The sequence below is a fragment of the Mustela nigripes genome, chromosome 5, assembly GCF_022355385.1.
Source record: "Mustela nigripes isolate SB6536 chromosome 5, MUSNIG.SB6536, whole genome shotgun sequence".
NCBI classification, from domain to species: domain Eukaryota; kingdom Metazoa; phylum Chordata; class Mammalia; order Carnivora; family Mustelidae; genus Mustela; species Mustela nigripes.
In genome coordinates this window covers 57,457,292-57,478,231 of record NC_081561.1, presented here as the reverse complement: position 1 = coordinate 57,478,231, position 20,940 = coordinate 57,457,292, and the positions used below count along the sequence as shown (strand labels likewise).

General features: G+C 43.7%; 1 protein-coding gene and 1 pseudogene across 2 annotated transcripts in view; both read right to left on the bottom strand.

Moving 5' to 3' along the window:
* The window catches only part of RCAN2 (regulator of calcineurin 2), a 268,194-nt gene that overhangs the window by 151,861 nt on the left and 95,393 nt on the right, over positions 1 to 20,940 (bottom strand). The window lies entirely within an intron of this gene.
* Positions 1 to 20,940, bottom strand: part of LOC132018492 (heat shock cognate 71 kDa protein-like) — a 98,738-nt pseudogene that overhangs the window by 57,610 nt on the left and 20,188 nt on the right.

The window sequence follows — 20,940 nt, the reverse complement described above, 5'->3', positions numbered from 1 at the left end:
TGGCTGAAGGCAAAGGTGACAGTTAAAAAGGTCTCATCAGAAAGGAGGAAAGAGACTACATTAACAGAAGCAAAGTGAAATTCTCCCCCTGGCATTAGGTTTTTAAAAGCATTTGTTCATGTGGAAGTTTGTGTAGGGCATCTGGTGACAGGGAAGGTACTGTCCTGCATGACAACACAGCAAAAAAAAAAAAAAAAAAAAAAAAAAAAAGTGATTTTTATATGGCTGTCTCTCAGAACACCTTGGGAAATGCAAAGGCAATCCCATGAGGAGAAAAGGTCCCAAGATGCTGCTTTCTGGAGCTCTGATTTGAAACCACAGAACTGAGCACATACTCAAGGTGGACTCGGGGGCCCCATCCTCCAGCCCATCTTCCTCAAGTTCGGAGACCCACAGTTGATAGGTTGGAGGTCCCAGGCTAGATCTCTGGCAGGAGATGGCATCTAAATGAGAGGGAAGGTAGAACTGGCATTTGGAGGGGCGGGGATACACTGTGCCCCAGCCAGAGGCCCAGGGGAGCCTACTCACAAAGGCACTGGCGGGCTCGAAGGTGAAGGCTGAATGCTCCTTCCCTGCTGGTTCAAGGATTTAATTAAGACCCCAGAGATCTTCTCCAAAGAGCCTTGTGGAGACGACTTTAGCTTGGAAAATGTTCAGAAGGGGCAATGCCCCATCCTGGCAGGAGGAACACTTCCATATGCTTTTTTAACATGACTAGATCAGAGTAGCATAACTCCCGGTGGAAGAGGCAGGGTGAGTCAGCTGTGAAGTGTAGTTCCAAGTGAAAGAACAAGAGACTTGGTGTGCAGAGTTATTTATGATTAACTCACTGAAGAAGACTATCAGAGCCAAGAGCCCAGCTGTCTCTTTCTGGCAGAAGTTAGCTAATGGGGCAGAGTGCCTCTTGAGGTCACTCCCGACTTGTGCTATCAATACAGCTTAGTTGGCATAAATAAGGATCTTACTTCCTGCTTGTTAAGAAAGCATTTGCATTCACTCTATCTAAAATTGTATCAGCCTATTAGGAAACAAGTTACAAAGATGGAGGCTACCTTTTGGCCAGCCTGGGAGGTCAGAGAGGAAAAAATAGTAGAGCGTAGTAGTTCAGAGCACAAAGTGGAGAGCCAGCAAGGCCTGGGTTCAAATCCCTGTGTGACCACTTATTAATTATATAGCCTTGGCGTACTCTATCTGCTCTGTACCTCTATTCCCGCCTCTACACATCATGGTGCCCATTCAGAGAGGCTGAGATTGGCCTCACAGATGCCATGAGTTTCATGACTTGTTTATAGTCCAGCCCTGTCATTTATAAACTGCTTCTTATGAGTGAATAAACATGAGACAGGGAATGGAATGTGATGAAAGACAACTTAACGAACATTACTCAGCACTGACAGCTGGAGATACAGGCTGCTCAGAGTATCTAGCAGATACATGGCCCCAGGCCTAACTAAGCCCCTCAAAAAGGTGGTAGGTCTGATTATGACCGTCATTCTATGGCTTAGGCTTAAAACACGGTCTTCTGGTATAATGATCCTGCCCAGATAGAAATGCAGGGTTTATAGGAATATTAACCCACTTGGGATTTATGTAAATACCATAGATACTGGGATGTAGACTGAAGGATGGTTCAGTGAGTCCATATTCTTGGAATATTTACTTATAAAGGATGAGGCCAGCAAGAGCTGCCATATTTGGTTCTGCAGGTTGCACACTGCACAAGCTTCCAGGCACCAGTCACGTGAATCAGGAGGCCCTGAGGGTTATGGAGTGTACAAATCAATGCAGCAGCAGCCCTGATAAACAGTGCGCACCTACAAAACCTTGCTCTTGTTGAAGACATTGAACTCAGAAGAGAAGTTTCTTAAGAATATAATCAGGACCCTATGACCCAGCAATTGCACTACTAGGTATTAACCCAAAGATACAGATGTAGTGAAAAGAAGGTGCCCCTGCATCCCAGTGTTCACAGCAGCAATGTCCACAATAGCCAAACTGTGGAAGGAACCGAGATGCCCTTCAACAGATGAATGGATAAAGAAGATGAGGTCCATATATATAATGGAATATTCCTCGGCCATCAGAAAGGATGAATACCCACCATTTGCATCAACATGGATGGAACTGGAGGGGATTATGCTGAGTGAAGTAAGTCAAGCAGGGAAAGGCAATTATCATATGGTTTCACTCATACATGGAACATAAGGAATAAAGCGGAGGACCACAGGGGAAGGGAGGAAAACTGAATGGGAAGAAATCAGAGAGGGAGACAAACCAGGAGACACCGTAGACTCTGGGAAACAAACTGAGGGTTAGAGAAGGAAGATGGGGGTTGGGGTAACTGGGTGATGGGCATTAAGGAGGGCATGTGTGGTGATGAGCATCTGATGAATCTGATGAATGAATTCTGATGAATGAATCTGATGAATGAATGAATCTGATGAATCACTGACCATTACATCAAAACTAGTGATGTATTATACAGTGGCTAGCTGAACATAATAAAAAATAATTTAAAAAAATCTTTCTGAAACTATAAAATAAAAACCCATAATTGGTATCCACTTTGAGGAGATGTTTGACTATAAGTTGGCTTATCATGGGACAGAGAATTATTCCTTTTGGAAAATAGGATTGATTATACTTTGGTTCTATCTACAGGGTTCTGAACCTCAAGTACAGATTGAATCAAATCATTTGACTAGGAACAGTGGCCTGACACATGAATTAGGCCTCCCAGGGTCTGGTAGGTGAATAGGGACCCAAGGAGCTTTGTAAGTGTCATATGGTTACTCAAGCAAATGTGTTCTGATCCTAGCTGAGAGTGCACAAAGATCTATGAAAGAGAAGGCAGGGGAGAGAGCATCACAAATCAAGGAAGAAGAAAGAAGTCTCCACGAGGGCGGACGGGAGTTTGCTCGTTTGGGGTATGTGAAACATGGGCTAGAAACTAGACAATAAAGAGCCTCCTTGCTGCTGGGGAGGAGAAGCTGACGCTTTCCGCCACCACACTCTCTAGTCATGAGTCACCAGTCTCTGAAAATGATTACACTGCTCTGAGTCTCCAGAGCACCATTCACAAGACAGAAGCTTCTGGAAAGCACGGCGAGGAACCACAGCTACATCAGCTCAGTGACAGTGAACCCCAATGATCCTGGGAATAGAACATAAAATTATAAGCTCCAGATAAATGAATCGTGAGGGTTTAAAATATTTTTTCCCTGTAACTCATTTTAGCTCAGGCAATCTCACATAATCCAGTTACAATATGTGCTCATGTTTCCTGATGAATGTGCTTTTTATGGTTTTATAATAGGTCTAAGGAGCATTCTCATGGAAATGAAATGATGTTTGGGGGATTTGAATAATTGTTTCATGATTTAAGCCTGACTCATTATTAAATAAAAATACTAAGCTCTCCTCTCCTTCCTCCTCACCCTGATCTGCAGCCTTAATGGCGTCTCGTTCCCAGGTAGAAAATCAAAGATTTAGAGGAAGTAGGATCATAAGCGTGAATGTTGTTATTGACAGTGTCCCTACTAAATGTAATTAAGCTGCAGGAAATACTCATTACAGATCACCATGTCCTTGGGACTTGCCCAGGTATCTGGGGGGAAGGATTGCTCAACACCTTTTCTCACAGTTCAGTGGGCAGCAACATTTCTGAAGCTGAAGGACAGACGCCTTTGAAAAAATTCCTCCAAAAAGATGTCTCAAAAGGTATATATTGAGTTCAAATGCATCTGCTTCTGTGGCTCTCCCAAAATGGCACTTTTGTGGCATCAAAAGCAAAGAATGTGACCCCTTGTATCAGGTCAGTACATATCTTTGGCCTCTTCTCTGAAATTTTTGGCACGAGATGCATTTTGGATTCCAGAGTCTTCCAGATTCTGAAAGGAATTATGATGGGTGTGCTATAGACCACCCCTCACCCAGAAAGGTGTGGGACATCTCCTGGGATCTAACAGAGTAAGGTTTCCACAGTAAACTATACGAATGGTCACACCAAGGGGTAAAGAAAGATGATGCAGTCCAACCTCAGTGCAGGTCGGGATTGGCTGCCAAGTGAGACGGTGCCAACCTACACGGGAAAATGTTCAGGATTCAGAGCTTTTTGGATTTCAGTACTGAGCCGATGAGGGATGGATGACCCGCCAAACGTTCACCAGTGTTCTGGCCAAGCAGGGGAGCAGCGGTTCTCAAAGTGTGGTCCCTGGACCCATGGCATTAGCATCTCCTGGGAATGGGTTAGAAACAGAAATTCTCAGATCCCACGCCAGTGACTTACTAGGTCAGAAACTCTGGAGTTGAGGCCCACCAATCTGTGTTTAATAAGTCTTCTGGGGGATTCTGAAACCCACCTCAGGGCAAGAACCATTGCTGGAAAGGTTCAGCATAAACACTGGTCTAGGAGTAAAGAGAACAGAGTCCTGGTTAACTAGCTGTGACACCGAACTTTTAAGGAAATCAATTTCCCACCTGCCAAGTGGGGGCTAAGTCTACCTCTCCTTTTTGTTTAGCAGGGTTGCTATGAAGAGGTAAAGAGACACTGCATGCAAAAAGGCCTTATAAACTATAAGGTACTATGTATATACTATAGTTATTTAAATAAGAACCGTAAGAGACTCTTAATCTCAGGAAACAAACAGGGTTGCTGGAGGGGAGGGGGGTAGGAGAGATGGGGTGGCTGGATGATGGACATTGGGGAGGGTATGTGCTATGGTGAGTGCTATGAATTGTGTAAGACTGATGAATTACAGACCTGTACCCCTGAGGCAAATAATACATTATATGTTAATAAAATTTAAAAATAAGAATAAAATAACATCAGTATTAAGTGGAACAGAAGTAAGCTATCAGGTCAAGAATACATAATAAGAGAAAGTAAGTAAGTTAAATGTGGAAAATGGCACTTAGGTGCCTGGAAAAATGACATTAAGAAAAATGCTCTCACAATATATTTCTATTCTGGGAGAAATATATTGTGGGAGATTCTGGGAGACCCCAAGTCATGTTCTCACTCAGTTCACAATATGACATGACAATGTGCAAAGAGACTGAAATATTCAATGAAGTATGAATGCGAATGCATTTCCATATGCCCTACCCCAAATCCTTCCAGAAAAGACTTGAGACAAGTTTGAAAGATAGGTGATGTTCTGCTGTTTGGAGCAAAGAGAACAATCCCCAGAGGCAGATAAAATAACGGAAAGAGCCAGAGTCAGGAAACCTGACTTCTAATCCCAGCTCTGCTGCCGGTGAATGGGGTGACCTTGGGCAAGTCCCTCTGTTCTCTCGGAATCACCTCCCAGCTCTGAACTCTGCTTTTCTAGTTCAGGTGTCTTAACTGCCGCTTTTTTTCCTTCTCTAGTTCATGGAATTAAACTCTACAAACTGAGGGCAGGGGTGAAAACACAGGAATCCTGGGGTGCCTGGGTGGCTTAGTTGGTTAAGTGTCCATATCTTGGTTTCAGCTCAGGTCATGATTTCAGGGTTCTAAGATAGAGCCCTATGTCGGGCTCCATGTAGGGTGTGGAGCCTACCTGAAAGTCTCTCTCTCCCCCTCCCTCTCTCCCTTCCCACTTTCTCTCACCTTCTAGAAAGAAAGAAAAAAAAAGGAAAATGCAGGAATCTGGTGAGAATGAACATGAGATGAGTTGTCTCCCATTCCATAAACCCAGGGCGGAAGCAGAAATCTAAGCTGAACTGGGTTTCAGGATATTGAGCCTTTCTGTAGTAATCCTACTATAGATCGGGCTCCATCTTACACACAAAGATTTTTATTTGCAGTGGCTCTCCCATAATGGCTATTGATACTATGGAACAAATAGTCTCACAAAGGAAAGCTCAGTCCATACAGGAATTCTCTTCTTTTCTGTGGCCACAGTCCAATGATGCAACTTCAGCCAAGGTCACTTCATCTGTTCTGACCTACTCACCTTGGATTGAGGTAAAGCATCCAGCTGTCCGATCCAAACTCTTTGGCACTTTGTCTCTCATCTGTCAAAGTCATAAATTCAAGGGCTTTCTTGGCTTCAACACCTACCCTACACAGTAAATAGCCCTCTGAGACATTGACTGATATTCTCTAACTCATGCTTTCTAGTTTCTACATGCTCATGTTGGGGGAAATAAAGTGAGGTAGTGAAGGACAGGGTCCGTTGGACATCAGACTGCCTCCCAATAGTTAATTTACACCTTGGTTAATTCATTTAACTTCTCCAGGCTATGATTTACACATTTGTAAACGGGGAATACTAGCAGTCCCTTTCTCACAATGTGACCAGGAACATTAAATTCTACTCTTCAGTAAAAATCTAGACCACTACCTAGAACGATGCCTCACACAGCAAGAGCTCCTGATGCGAAATGTGGTGTCCATTTTCTAGCTGTTCTCCAGCTTCCCTCATGGAAACTACCTTCAACGATGTCCTGGAGTCCTCCACAAGCCGTGGTGAGACAGCAACCTTCCCCACCTTGACCCAAAGCTCACCAGTCCCAGAAGAACGAAAACAGTTCCACTTGCACTCTCCTGAACTCAAGCTAATTCAGAGGCACGTGTGCAAATGATGCAAAGCCAGCAAGATCCAGGTGAGTTTAGAGATATTACACTGCCTGATCTCGGGCGGTTCTATTAATAAAGTGCTCTGATGCACAATTCCGTTTAAATGCTGCTGTAGTCCTCTTGTGTTCTCCTAAGATTTCTGTGTTTCTTAAGCAAAAAAGACCACAGAGAAAGGAGTCTAGACTATAATGTCAAAATAAATTCTATTTGTAGATGAACAAAATGCTCTGTATATGGAAATGGAAAGCAGATTTTCTATTACAATTGATTCCTGGAAACACGTAAGCAAAAGAGAGAGAGAGAGAGAGAGAGAGAGAGAGAGAGAGAGAGAGAGAAAGGAAGAAAAGAAAAGAAAAGAAAGAAAGGAAAGGAAAGGAAAGAAAGAAAAAAAGAAAAAAACCAGCCTGAGAAAAATAAACCTCTCTGACAGGCTCGGTGTGAAGTTACTTCCTACAGCCTGTAGGTGGCAGACTTGGGTCTGCGGGGTAATTTGTTCACCCCTCAACAGCTACAGGGCCAGAAAGGGCTTGGTCCCCAACCAATGCTCAAACAGTACAAAGCACCTCCGATATGCAATATTTGGTGCTAAATGCTATGTGGGGAAACGGACAGAACCAGCCTCAATCCTCTCATAGTCTGGTCAGAGAGAGAGAGACACAAAGCTGGATCAAGAACTTGAACACAAAGTAGTAAGTAACAGAAGTGGTGAAAGTGGAGACAAAACACCAGAGGAGTTTAAACACCTGGAGAAGCAACCAGGGAAGGCTTAGTGGAGGAGGAGGCACTGGAAATGTGCCTCAAAGAGAGGAGAGTTTGGAAGAGGAGACTGAGAGAGGAAGGGAGAGGGAGGAGGGCCGCCGGGGAGTCAGATACAGCCTAGACAAAGGCTGAGAGGGAGCCAGCCATTTCGCGGCTTCTTCCCCAGCCCTCACACCTTCCAAAGTAAGTAACTCTTTGGCACCACTTCTTAAATCTTTCCTGTTCAATGAGGAAAGTTTGAGTCCAAGTGCAGAAGCACAGTTCTAGTCTGCTGGGTGTTCTTCATTCCCAGTATGATGCCTGGGTCCTGCTACTCGACTCAAGCTTACTGAATACACATATGAGCTAATGAATGGGTGTTCAATATGGTGGCCACTGGCCATTTAGTCAAACCTAAATTAATTAAAGTAACATAAAATCAAAAAAGTCAGTTCCTCGGTTGCACTAGCACTTCTTCAGAGTTCAGTTACCACATGTGGCTAGTGGCTACCGTATAGGACAGTGCAGATACAGAATGTTTCCATCATCATAGAAAATTCTACAGGTCAGTGCTACCTAGAAGGTAAGAATTATCTCAAATGTTAATAATTACTGAGTACAGTTTTCTTAACTATCTCTATATATGTTTTATGGTTTCTTCCCTCGATTTTTTTTTTTTTTTTTTTTTGCCTGAATGTGCTGATCATTTTCCTGTTGCTCCCTCACTTCGTTAGTCTGCTGTAGATTCAGTGTGGATCACTGGCTCCTCGCACTCCTTCCCAGGCTTCCTAGACACTGGATACCTTAGCAGGAGTCTGGGTGCAGGAGGAAGGGGAAGGTCCACCTCCATACACTCCCCCTTCTAGGATTTGGGAGGCATCCCTGGCAGTGATTGCATTTTTCCATATTCCCAGCAGCCTCCTCTGAGGTTCCAGGACCTGCCGGTGGCTCTAGTGGTGGGGTCTGGGGACTTCACAGCTTCCCCGTGGCCCTTTGGCTCTGGCAGCGTGTCTAGCTTCCTGCTTTGTTAATTTCAGTTTGCCTCGTGGCTTCCTGTTTGGTTCCTCAGCGCTTTACACCTTTCAACTAGTTCCCAGTATTAAATTCCTTCTGTTGAACCATCTGGCCTGAGGTCTGTTTTCCTGCCTGGACGCTGACCAATCTAATATGCCTCTCCAGACACCACATTTGAAGACAAGCAGTTATCAATGGAAAACTGGCAAATATGGACTGTCTTTGCAGACAAGAAGTAAATCCTGAAGGTGACCACATTCCCACATCTTGGTGCACCATGATTAGTATTAGTTAGCCTTACAGAGGACATGTCTATCTTCCTAAAGTCCATTTAATTTGTTAATTTTTATTTGCCCTTATTCTATTTTGTAGAGAAGGGTACCAAGTCTCAAAGAGGCTACATAACTCATTTGATGACATACAGATACAAAAAAGCGATCTTCAAAGACAAGTCTGTCACTTGACGCTGAACAAATGAGGTCCTGCACAAAAATAATATATACTATGTGACTCTACTCACATGAACTTCTAGGATGGGCAAAGCCTATCAAGGGTGAAATAAGTCAAACAGTGTTTGCCTCTCAGTGATGGGGAGATGAACTGGGAAGTGATACAAGGGAGCTTTCTGGAGAAATGGTCTTTGTGGTGAAAGGGGGAGGGACACACAGCTGTATAGACATTTATCCAAATCATACAGTTAAAATTTCACATTACGGGGGTGCCTGGGTGGCTTAGTGGGTTGAGCCTCTGCCTTCAGCTCAGGTCATGATTCCAGGGTCTTGGGATCGAGCCCCATATCGGGCTCTCTGCTCAGCAGGGAGACTGCTTCCCCCTCTCTCTGCCTGCCTCTCTGCCTACTTGTGATCTCCTCTCTGCCTACTTGTGATCTCTCTCGCTCGCTCGCTCTGTTAAATAAACAAATAAAATATTTTTTTAAAAAATTCACATTACGGTGCCTGTACAAATTTGTAAATAAATTTTAAACTGGAATAAATGAAATATTTAAATAAATATTTTTGTGTCACAAACAAAACCCTGAAAACAACCAATCTCATGAAACATGAGGAATGAGCAGAATCACAGATCCAAGAAGGAAGGCAGAGTACTTGGAACAGCAGAAGCTGGGTGACGGGGCTCATTATACATGTTTGAAATAGTCCCTAATAAAACATTAAAAACCATCAAAAGAATCTCTAGGTTTCTCTGGCTTTAAGGCTCAAGCTTTTCCTACCAAGCACTTTGCACCAAAACCTTTTGCAGGACATTCAGACACGGGAGGACGATTTTCACCCAAGGGAAATACCAACGAGGGGTACAAACCCACAAGAAGGGGGAAAGGGCAGCCAATCAGAGAAGCCACAGCTTCCTACAACATGCTGAGGAACTGCTTTCAATAGAAGAGGCACCATGGCCCTACTCCACGTTTGCACCATTTCTATCACCATAAATAATATTCAGGCTGGAAAGAGCCGAGCACGATTGCTAGAAGCAAGGAGAAATGCAAAACATATGAAGATGTGCAAAGGAGTCAAAATTCTAGAAGCCGAAACCGTTGTGGGCCACTTTGGAGGAACGTGAAAACAAAAACAAAAACAAAAACACACACACCCAAAAAACGAAATAACAACCAAAACAAAACAAAACAACACAAATAGCCAGAAGATGACGATCAGGCAAATACTAATTATTTAAAAGAACAGAAAAATGGCAAAGGTTCCCTGTGACGACAGGATGCGGTCTGGATGCTGCAGGAGGAAGGCAAGCCAGATTGTGTGCGCACTAGTGGAGAAGCTTCATCTCCCGTCCCTCCAGGCTCCTTCTCTGCACGCTGTTGATAGCAACGTCTCTGTAGCTATCTGCGCTCCTCCTGCTGTGCCAGGCCTCCTCCATTTCCCTCTTGCTGTTCCCTCTCACCGGAATGTCCTTCTTCTCTTTCTGTTCATTCTTTCAGACTTGGCTTAGCAACTACTTCCCTCCAGAAGGGTGCCCCGAATAGCAGGTGCCCCACCCCCTCCCACCATGCTCCCATGGTGCAGGTGACAGGGACATGATCTGCTCAGGTACCAGCCTCCCCACGAGTCCATCCTCTACTTCCCCACAGCCCCATCCTGGGCTATGCATCTCTCTACTTGCAGGACCGCTTTCGGGGCTTCAGACTCTGCAGGTGCACAGTGAGTGTTCGCTGTAGTCTTACAGGGCTATTCTGGAGTTGGTTATTCTGTGTGGCTGGTGAGTGCCAAGAAAACGAGGCAGTGGCTTGATAGCCTTCCTGAGGTTGCTCGGGACTCACCAATGTCCTCCACCTCCTGTCTCCACTGAGGAGGAAAGTCATGCCTCCACTTAGTTTGCCACGTTCTGACGGAGTGATATTTCCAGTGGGTTGAGAGAGCCTGTCACTAGCAGGTCAGACAATTTTAGGGATGGAAGCTAAAGGAATGATGGTGACATTCCCCTGTCACATAATAAAAAAAGGGCTTTTGTCAAACATCCTCCTCAGTGATCCTTTAGCTTAGCTGTCATTATTTGAGACCAGGTAAAACTGAAAAACTGACCAGACCACTCTCTTTGAACGAATTCTGGTTAGAATATTTAAGTTTTAAGTGTCTGCTTGATGTTACAAGCAAAACTGTTGAAAATACAATCACAGGAAATCCAGAGGGAGGGGGTTTTCATGGAAGCTGATGTCAGAGAATGATCTTATTGAAGTGGGAACATCTTGAAGAGAAATCAGGGTGCAGAGGGAACACAAATTCTGTGCCCCTGACTGCGAGGTTGTGAAATTGTCCCACCTGATACCTTTGTTCCAAACTATGACTATTCTTTAAATCACAGACAAATGGAGCACCAAATATTCTGTACGAGCAGGACAATGTTCCCACAGTACCTGTGGTCCTTCCAGAACACTGGTTCAAACCCTAGGGCTGAGGCTTTCTAAACAGAATATCCAACCTTTTTTACCTCGCTTCTCATAAAACACAACTATAGTGAGGTTCTCCATGGGATGTGACGTTTGGGATTCTCCTACCTTCTTTTGAGGCTTTTTACAAAAGGCATTTATGTTTAGTTATTGACCTGTTGTCATTAAAAATCAAACCAAAACAAAAAACTGCGATTGCTGTGAATGTCCACTGCTTGGCAGAAGTCCAGCTGAGTGGTGTTAACCTCGTTTCTGTTAAGAGGATGAGACTCTCGGGGATTGGCGTCAGGGGGTTGCTGGGGATGACTTCAGCTAGAGGCCCAAGAAGTAGGGAGACGGAAGCAGAGCAAGTCGGGCCCAGAAGCAGTGAGACTCCCGGAAGCACACTGATCCCGAGAAAGCAACTTTCTCCTTCTGTGTCCTGACCCATAAAACAGCAATAACAACAGCCCCCTTGGAGGTAGATGAGTGAGAAGATGTATGTGAAATGTCCGGCAGGGTTTTGGGATCTCATGGCAGCCATATGAACGCTGGCGAGGATGAGAGTCTCTGGGGACAGCCCTGAGCAAAGGAAGTTGAGGCAAAGGCCAGCCAGGCCCCCAAACCATAGCTCCTGGGTCAGAAGGGGGAGGTGGATTCCGGGGGCACAGGCAGCCTGACCCATACCTCAGCTCCATTTCTCCAACGCCCAGACTTGGGCGAGTTTCACAACTGCCCTGTGCCTCCATTTCCTTGTTTGTGACATGGGGTTAATAACAGTACCTGCACTTCACAAGGGGTTGGAGGGAATGATTCGGGTCACAAAAGCAAAGTGTCTGGACCATAAGGAGTCCCCAAAGATGTAGCTGCTCGATGGCCACTGATGGACAGGAAGATCATTGATGTTCTCAGCCCAGAATGTTCAGGAAGAGTTATGGTACCTGGCTCTGTTAGAAGCTGTGTGTGCAAATGGTGGGGAGGGAGGGGGTCTTTGCTTAGAGGTTGATGTGAGTCGCAGGGCACACTGCCACCTCTCGCCTTCTTCAGGGGCAATCCGCTCTGCTCCCAGGGCCACATCTCGAATCTTGAGAGCAAGAGCGACGACAAGGCTCTCATTCTGTCCTAAGCAGAGCAGGGGCGAGATGGAAGGAGAAGCTCGGGGGCTCACAGCTCACTAAACTACCAATCACAAGAGTACTGATTATTGGAAGAGGTCAACTCAGAGGACTGCAGCGGGTCAGAGAGATGACAATACAGTGTTTATTATGCTCGCCAAGAGCACGGGCAGAGAGGCGGTGGGCAAGGAAGAGGGTCCCGATGCAGTGTAGATGCTCAGGAATCACTGGCTGCGTGAACAAATGAATGAGAAATCAAGATTTAGGAAGCTTTCAAGAGGCTAAATTCTAGGTCAAAAATCTAGAGGCAGTAGAAAGGGGATACATGCCAAGCTTTGCCAAATGGCGGACATTTTACCTCGTAGAAATAAATGCAACAAAGACTCAGGAGATGTCTCAAGGACAACAAGCTTAACAGATAGTCGTGTGATGTGATCTACACAGTATAGACTTGAGACATGTTAGGAAGGTCAGAGAGGAGACAGACCCCCTGGAGCTAGCCAGGGCCACGTTCATGGAGCCCTGCCTTCTTCCGTGTTTGGACAATGCTCTGGTGCTCTGGGTGGTACAAATGCAACACTGTGAGAGTCTGGAAACTCTACCACAGCAGAAGCAACTCAGCGGACTGATAGTTCTTCATCTGGAAAAAGAAAGAAGACTTAGGGGCATGAAAGCTGACTTGGACTATTTAAAATTTGAAGTGCCATCTAGCAGACGATGAATCAGCTTTCTTATTAAACGGAGCATGTACATATTGAATGTCTCTATGTACAAAGTACTCCTCGGACAAATAGGGACTGCTCACCACTTCTGTGCCAGGCACTGTCCTGGCACAGAACATGAAGGGTCTCTGCCTTCATGAAGCGAGCATGGAATGCATAGTGGGAAAGACAGCCAATACGCAGGTCAACAGAGAATAATTTCTGGAAGGATCCAAGTGTATGTGATGTGTGCCTCACATATTTGCCTTCAAGTCTAGTAGGATGTGCTGCTTCTTTGTGGTCCTGTTAATGAGATAAAGATAGACTGTAATTCAATAAGAGGAAGAAATTTCTGCCAATAGAGGATGGACTCTGTCAAAAACTAGTAAATTCTATCATTGGAAACATGATAAACAAAACCTATGCGGCTGTCTTTTAGGGCTGTTGTGGGGAACTGCTAAGTATGAGTTAAAAATGGATCAGTGGTCCCAAGTACTTTGGATTTCCTAGACCAATACAATTGAAAACATGGCAGGTGGGAACACAGAATCACCCAGTTTTTATATTCCTAAGTACATTAATAGAAACCCTCCTATTATTAACATCTTCTTATTTTAAAAAGGTCATTTTTTAAGGACTTACAAAGAGAGAATGACACAATATCAGAATAAAAAGTTCTCTAAGTAAATCTGGTTATATTAAAATTTCATAACATTGGCCTTACTTTTCTAATTTTGCAACAGACCATCAAAAATCTCGTCAGCCTGAAATAGTCCAGAGCCTGGAATTTGAAAACAGAACCAGATGACCTTGAAATTGTTCCTAATAGTTTTCCAATGATTATGCACTCCCGCAATTTAGTACATTTGTTTAAGCAAAGCAGGGGCGAGATGGGAGGTGGTTTTGGGGTTTTGGAGCTGGGGTTTTCGAGCTGATGTCTGAATTTAAGGCCATGGCTCAAACGAGCTATAGGAAAGCTATTAAACTTTCAATTTCGACTCCTGTGACAATGGGAATAATAACATTACTGACTTGTGCTGTAAGAATTCTCTGAGGGGCACCTGGGTGGCTTAGCCGATTAAGTGTCTGACCGTGGCTCAGGTCATGATCCCAAGGTCTGGGGATCGAGTCCTTCTTGGGGCTCCTTGCTCAGCAGGGAGCCTGCTCTCCCTCTCCCTCTGCCTGTTGATGCTTTCTCACTCACTCACTCTCTGTCTCTCATAAGTAAATAAATAAAATTTTAAAAAAAATCCACTCAGATGATGCAAACAGAGCACTTAAGGCGGCAAGTGGAATACAGTAATTGTTCAATAAAAACATAGCAACTGCCTCTTTTTGTCAGATCTTGTGTTGCAAATGGTGAGATAAGGAGCATTTCTTAGGGATAATGGGGTCAGTACACAGCATTTTCTAAGTATTCAAATTCTGCATGAAGAAATAGATCTCCTTGTGGTGCCTGGTGGCTCGGTGGTTGAGCATCTGACTCTTGGTTTCAGCTCAGGTTATGACCTCAGGATTGTGAGATCGAGCCCCAGGGCTGGCTCCATGCTGGGCGTGGAGGCTGCTTCGAATTCTCCCTCTCCCTCTGCCCCCTCCTCCCACCGCTCAACCCTACTTGTGCATGCACACTCTGTCTCTCTTGAAGGAAGGAAGGAAGGAAGAGAGGGAAAGAGAGAAAGAAAAAGAAAGAAAGCAAGCAAAAGAAAGAAAGAAAGAAATTGCCCTCTTTAGCATGTGTACTTGAAACCCTGCCCCCTACTGGCAGGGAAGCAGACAAGCATCACAGTTGGTTCCTAAAAGGATGGTTTTCTCTTCCTCCACGTTATTCACATCCCTGAGCTCCCACCTCCGCCTTCTGTTGCCTACCTTCTCTGGCACTTACTGGCTTCTCCAGCGAATGCCTGACCCCTTACTACTTTGTTTCTTGCCTCTTGGAGCCTCTTCCATATTCTTTCTTTTTTTTTCTTTTTCTGCTGTATTTTAGCTTGTCTTTATTTGTCGAGTTTGGTAGTTGGTGGAGCCTCCTACATTCTCTCTTCCACCTGCCTGTTTTCTCCCCAGTCTATCAGCGGTATGGCGGCCCCTCAGCTCTTCTCCGGTCTGCCTGCTGCCACCCGCAGTGTGGCCAACACGGTTAGCAAGCTTCCAAAGCAAAGCAACAACTCTTGCTCCCTTTCTCTGGTAGGCAATGGAACATGTCTGAACGCTGAGCAAATGCAGGTTCTTAGGCTTTCGAACTCAAGTCCGAAAGCTAAGTGACACGGCAAGATGACTTATGTCTGAAAGCTGAGCCACCAGTCAGCCCTCCAAGGCTCATGCTTTGTGACAATACCTTGCAGTGTCTATGCAAAAGGATACATTGTTCTAACAATAGCTAATGCTTCTCTTGTTTGGTAAGGAAGTGACACTGTGTTGTTATAAACAGTGATCAGATTTAAGTCCTTGACAGGTGCTGAGCACCCTAGAATTCAAGAACTCAGTTCGTCAGCAGCAGCAGTCAATCTAGACCAAAAAAAAAGTGCCAAAATAAGGTCTTCATACACAGGTCTTAACCAACAGACGTCAGTGGAGCGTCCCTGATTTGGCATTTGCGTAAATTAAAATGTGCTGAATAAGTCCTGCATTACTTTTCATTAGTGCCTATGCCAGGTCCACATTCATGACTTATTAGTTCAAAGGCAGCTGGGCACACTAGAAGGAGAAAAGCGTGGTGCGGTATAATTCTTGAACACAGTCCAATGGATAAAAAACTGGTCCCAAAGTTAAGACATTCAGAATCATGCTGAGATTTCTTATTTTAGACGTGGGTTATGTAGAACTGATTCTCGGAAGAATCAGAATCTTAATAGGTAAATGGAAGTTTCTCCCTGTCTGAGATACTGTTAGAGGCTATTTTTCTTGCTCTTTTAAATTTTCTCTATAATAAGTAGGTCACAGGGGACCTTGTGGGATACTGTAAGACCTTTTGCTTTTATCCTTAGTGAAATGGGAGCCAGTGGAGTGCTGTGAGCAAAGGGGAGAGAGGATCTGCCTTACTTTTAAACAGGACCTCTCTCATTCTTGTGTGGGGATCAGAGCAGAAAAGGAAGACTATTTAACAGGCAACGGCAATAATCCGGGTAAGGGATGATGGTGGCATGATCTACCAGGGCAGAAGCAGTGAAGATGGTGAAAATGGTAGGAATCATTTCTTTTGAAGGAGCAATAAATGGGGGCTCCTGGGTGTCTCAGTCGGTTAAGCGTCCGTCTCTTGATTTTTGGCTTAGGTCATGATCTCAGAGTTGTGGGATCAAGTCCCGTGTCGTGTTCCATGCTCAGTGCAGAGTTTGCTTAAGATTCTCTTTTTCCCTCTCCCTCTCCCTCCCACCCCACCCCACACATGTTTGCTCTATCTCTCAGATGAATAAATAAATCTTAAAAAAAAAAAAAGCAATAAATGAATTCCCTGATAGACTGGTTGTGCTTTGCAAGAAAAAGGGAAGAGTCATGGATGACTCCAAGACTTTGGGCCTGAACAACTAGAAGGAAGAGTCACTATTTTCTGAGATGGGGAACATCTGAGAGAAGTAAGTTGCCAGGGGTGGTGACAGGGTGGTGGTGGGATGGGTCATGAACTTGACTTTGAGAGGCCTTGACTTAAGTAGGGACACCAAGGATCAGATAAAGTTCCAAGCTGGGATCTCAGAGCAGAGAGACAGGTCAGACCCATGGATTTGAAGGCCATCACTGTGTCCATGGTCCATACACCGTGAGAAGGGATGGGGCTCGGGAGAGAAGAAAGGTAGATCCAAGGCTGAGTCCTGAGCACTTGCACTTGAGGTTGAGGAAAGGAAGAAAACTCAGCAAAGGAGCAAGTGCAGGCCTCAAGTAAAGTAGAATCCCAAAAACCAGATGGAGAAAACATTGTAACAAGGAAGGATCAGCTGTGTTAAAGGCTAAGCTCTTAAATACATGAAAAAAAAATTATATATGGAATCAAATTCTTTTACTCCCCTCAAAATAAAATACATCTAATATTGATTACACATTTTCAAATCAAAATCTCAAGGCTAATTCTTTGATACCCCATGCCGTACTATTTCAAACACCTCTAATAACACATAACTACAAATGAAATTGATGACAAGATGCATCCCTGAAGCTACAGAGACAGACTTCTTTCATCACATCTCTGCTTCCTTCAGCATCTTCTGTGGGTTGTACAGTCATTTTTCCAATTGAGGAAGAAACATTTCCCTTACTGGGGATGCCACACTCCCTGGGTCAAAGACTCAGGACTGTGACACACTTCTTGATCTGTCACATTTAGTTACAAGACGTGGGATCTAGGCACTGTATTTCAAAGCCCATTCTGCCCAGATTCCAGATGAACAAGATGGTCCTTTCTAATTGTTTTCTTCTGTGTGCTTTGTCAGCAGGGTCCCTATGCCCAGTTCTTCCAGCTACAGTTCGTGTGCTACATTTCCTAGAATATATTTCTAGTTACGCCTGAGACCATTTTCTTTTTTTTTTATGGTAAGGTTACGTCAACGTTTTATCACCTAATTTAGGTAGAAGAAATTCTGCACGTCTAATCAAGTGGCAGCCAGTTTCTTCTCCCCACCTCAATTAGATTCACCAAATGTCTTTGTTCCCTGATTGAATTCTACATGCTCTCCCTGTTCTTCTCGTCTGGATCTTGGCCATAGTTTTAGAATCACTTTTATTAACAGGAGAAGATTAAATTGAGGGTCTGTGGAAGCATCAGAACCAAGCACAGATTGGATTTCTTTATTCCATCGCGTAACACTGAGGGTTACTGCTGCGGAGTTTGTTAAAATGGGGTTCGGAACCGTAAAGGAGGCACAGCTTACCCTTAGTTAGCTGTGAGGACACCACACAAAAGAGCTATGGACCCAGAGATGTGGGCTAGAGGAACCATAAAGGACAGTCTGTAACACCTCATGCGTTCAAAAGACATTTACTTGGCACCTTGGCATGGAGTCAATGTCTGTGCTCCCCCAAAATTCATATTCTGAAACCACACCCCCAAAGGGATGGTCTTAGGAGATGGGGTCTTTGGGAAGTTGGGAAGTAATCAGGTCAAGAGGGTGGAGCCCTCACGAATGGGATTAGTGTCCTTTTAAGGAGAGATGCAAGAATTTGCTCCATCTCTCTCCTCTCCACCATGTGAGCACACAGTAAAAGTACGACCATCTGCAAATCAAGAAGGGGACCCTGGCCAGACACTGGATGTGCCAGCACCTTGATCTGGGACTTCCCAGCCTCCAGAACTTGTTGGTTGATTAAGCCATCTTAGTTTGTCCTCGCAGCCCAAACTAAGACAACCTACCATCTGCCTGGCACTGGTCTGGGCGCCAGGCAGGACTGAGATGCAGTGGCTTCCACGGGCATGGCTGAGCTGGTCCATTACAGCTGTGTCTATTCTGATTGGTCAATCATCGTTCCTCACGGGCTGTTACATGGACAGTACAATCCCTGATGCTAGAGGTATTAAAGTGAATAGGATACGTTTCTGTCTTTGAGGGATTTTTGTTTGTTTTAATGATTTCCAAGAGACAGCTCTCCCTTCCAATCTCAGTTACAGCAACCTGGGTTGCCAAAGTAAACAGTAACGTTGGATACACTTTCTAGGCTTGTGAAGTTACTCTGTTTAACAAAAAATGCCCGAGTATGACTTATGTAAGTACACTTAATGTCACATTCTAAAACTGACAAAATTATAGAGATGGGAAACAGATCAGTGGTTGACAAGGGTTGTGGGTCAGGGGAGGCCAGAAAGGATCACCCACGGGAGCTCTGGTCTGGTGATGGGACAGTTCTCTACAGAGATTGTGGTGGGTACACAAATCTCTACAAGTGAGAACATTTCATAGAAACACACACATGCACACACACACACACACACACACACACACAGAGAGTGAATATATGTAAAATTGGTGAGAGCTCAGTAACCTACCTCTGTAATCTAGTATAGTCCCAGTGTCAATTTCCCGGTTTTAATAATACACCCTAGTTAAGCACAATGTTACCTTTGGGGAAAGCTAGAGATAGGGTACATGGGATTTCTCAGTACTATTCTGCAATTTCTTAGGAGTCTATAATTATTTCCAAAAAAAAGTAAGAGAAAAATCACGTATTCATTCATTCATTCATTTGAGACAATAATAATAGACCCTTTATATGTAAACAAATTGATGTCCTATGATATTAAAAAGTTTCCATTTTAAGTCAACCCTTCTGTCCCAAAGTACCAATAATAAACAAGTAATTTTTGGTGATCACCCAAGCCATGCATCCTTATCTAGCTATGAGTTATCAATGTCATATCTTTATATAACATATTTGATTCATAAAATTAGTATGTGTACAAATCTTTTAAATTTTGCATTCTCTTTCATATAGAAGGTCTCATACTAGGAAAATATCCTACGAGTAAATAGGCTCATTATTTATACGCAACAAAACTTAGGAATAAGTACATTTATCACAGCATAGTTTATGACGGCAGAAACCTGGAAATAATACAAATATTCAATTAAGAACACTCTGACAGACACCCAGAATTGACAGACTGAAGGCAATCAAAATGTTATTGTAGAAGAATACTTAGTAATCTGGAAAGCTGCCCTCAATGTTTGGCTAAGTGAAAAAAAGTCCTTAAACAGGGTAAGAACAGTATGTATACAATGTATTTACAGAGGGAAACAAGAGATATTTAAATGTTAATGGTGATTTTTCTCTTTGGAATGGCATTACAATGGTTCTTTTACTTTTTTGAATTACTTCAATTTTCTAAAATGTCTACAGTGAAAATTTATTACATTTGTAACAAATGTAAAATGAAAAAAAATAATGCATACACTAAACCCAGTTCTGTATAGACCAGTGTTTTTCAACTGTGGTGAGTGGCTAGAATTCTAAAGATGTATTCAAAGTGGTCCGTGACTTACGACTATGAAAATTTTCAGTGTGGTGTTTTCATTAAGATGACAAACTTAACATAGTGATATAGACATATTTTGGATAGGCTGGACGATCGTCGTGTATTAGAGATGACCAGTGCCCATTTTGCATTTATTTTTATATCTGCAACATTGACAAATGCTACTGCTCTAATTCTCACAGATTAACGAGAAAAGAAACAGAGTCAAATGTAACAGGCAATGTATTTGCAGCTAGTAAAGGCCAGGGCCCACTGCACAAATTAGGGTTTGTAGAATTTCCAATAGAGAAAGTCCTAGAAAATACCAGGCATGCCAAACTCAAAAGAACTTGTGTCAGCATTCAGTACCCCATTCACAATGTGATCAGTGATTAAACTGTAGCAAAGAGTATCATCAGTCACACTAAATTAACCAGTATTTTATAGCGCTTGTTTTTAGTTTTTTATTGTATTTGATGCTTTGGCCTATGTGAAAGCAATAAGCATAGGGATTTCGTGCCTATTTATTTGATTTTCTGGTGCCAATTTTAAATACAGTTTTATTTAAGACACTGCATTTTCCACTTACAACACAGTGCTTCTAAAGTGAAATGTTTACTTCCTTTCCCTGCCCATATATTACATATTTAAGGATGAAGAATGCCCAGTTTATTTGCTATAGCAGCTCAACTTTAAAACTGCCATGGAAATTGCTACAAATTTGGGTCCTAACATTGTTCAAATGGAGCAATGCTAGACCTCTTCTCAGGTTGGCTTACCCAACCTCTTCTATGGTGGGCCCAGGGGAGGCAGCACCAGAGGGAGGGGCTCTACCCTCAAGAAGCCCACAGGCATTCCTCCTGGCATGCCTTGCAGTCTGGTACAGCTTGGTCAGGATGGGGATGCACACTTTCTCCAGCTCTTTCTGCTGACGTTAAGATTCTTCCTTCTCAAGGCGCCTGGGTGGCTCAGTGGGTTAAAGC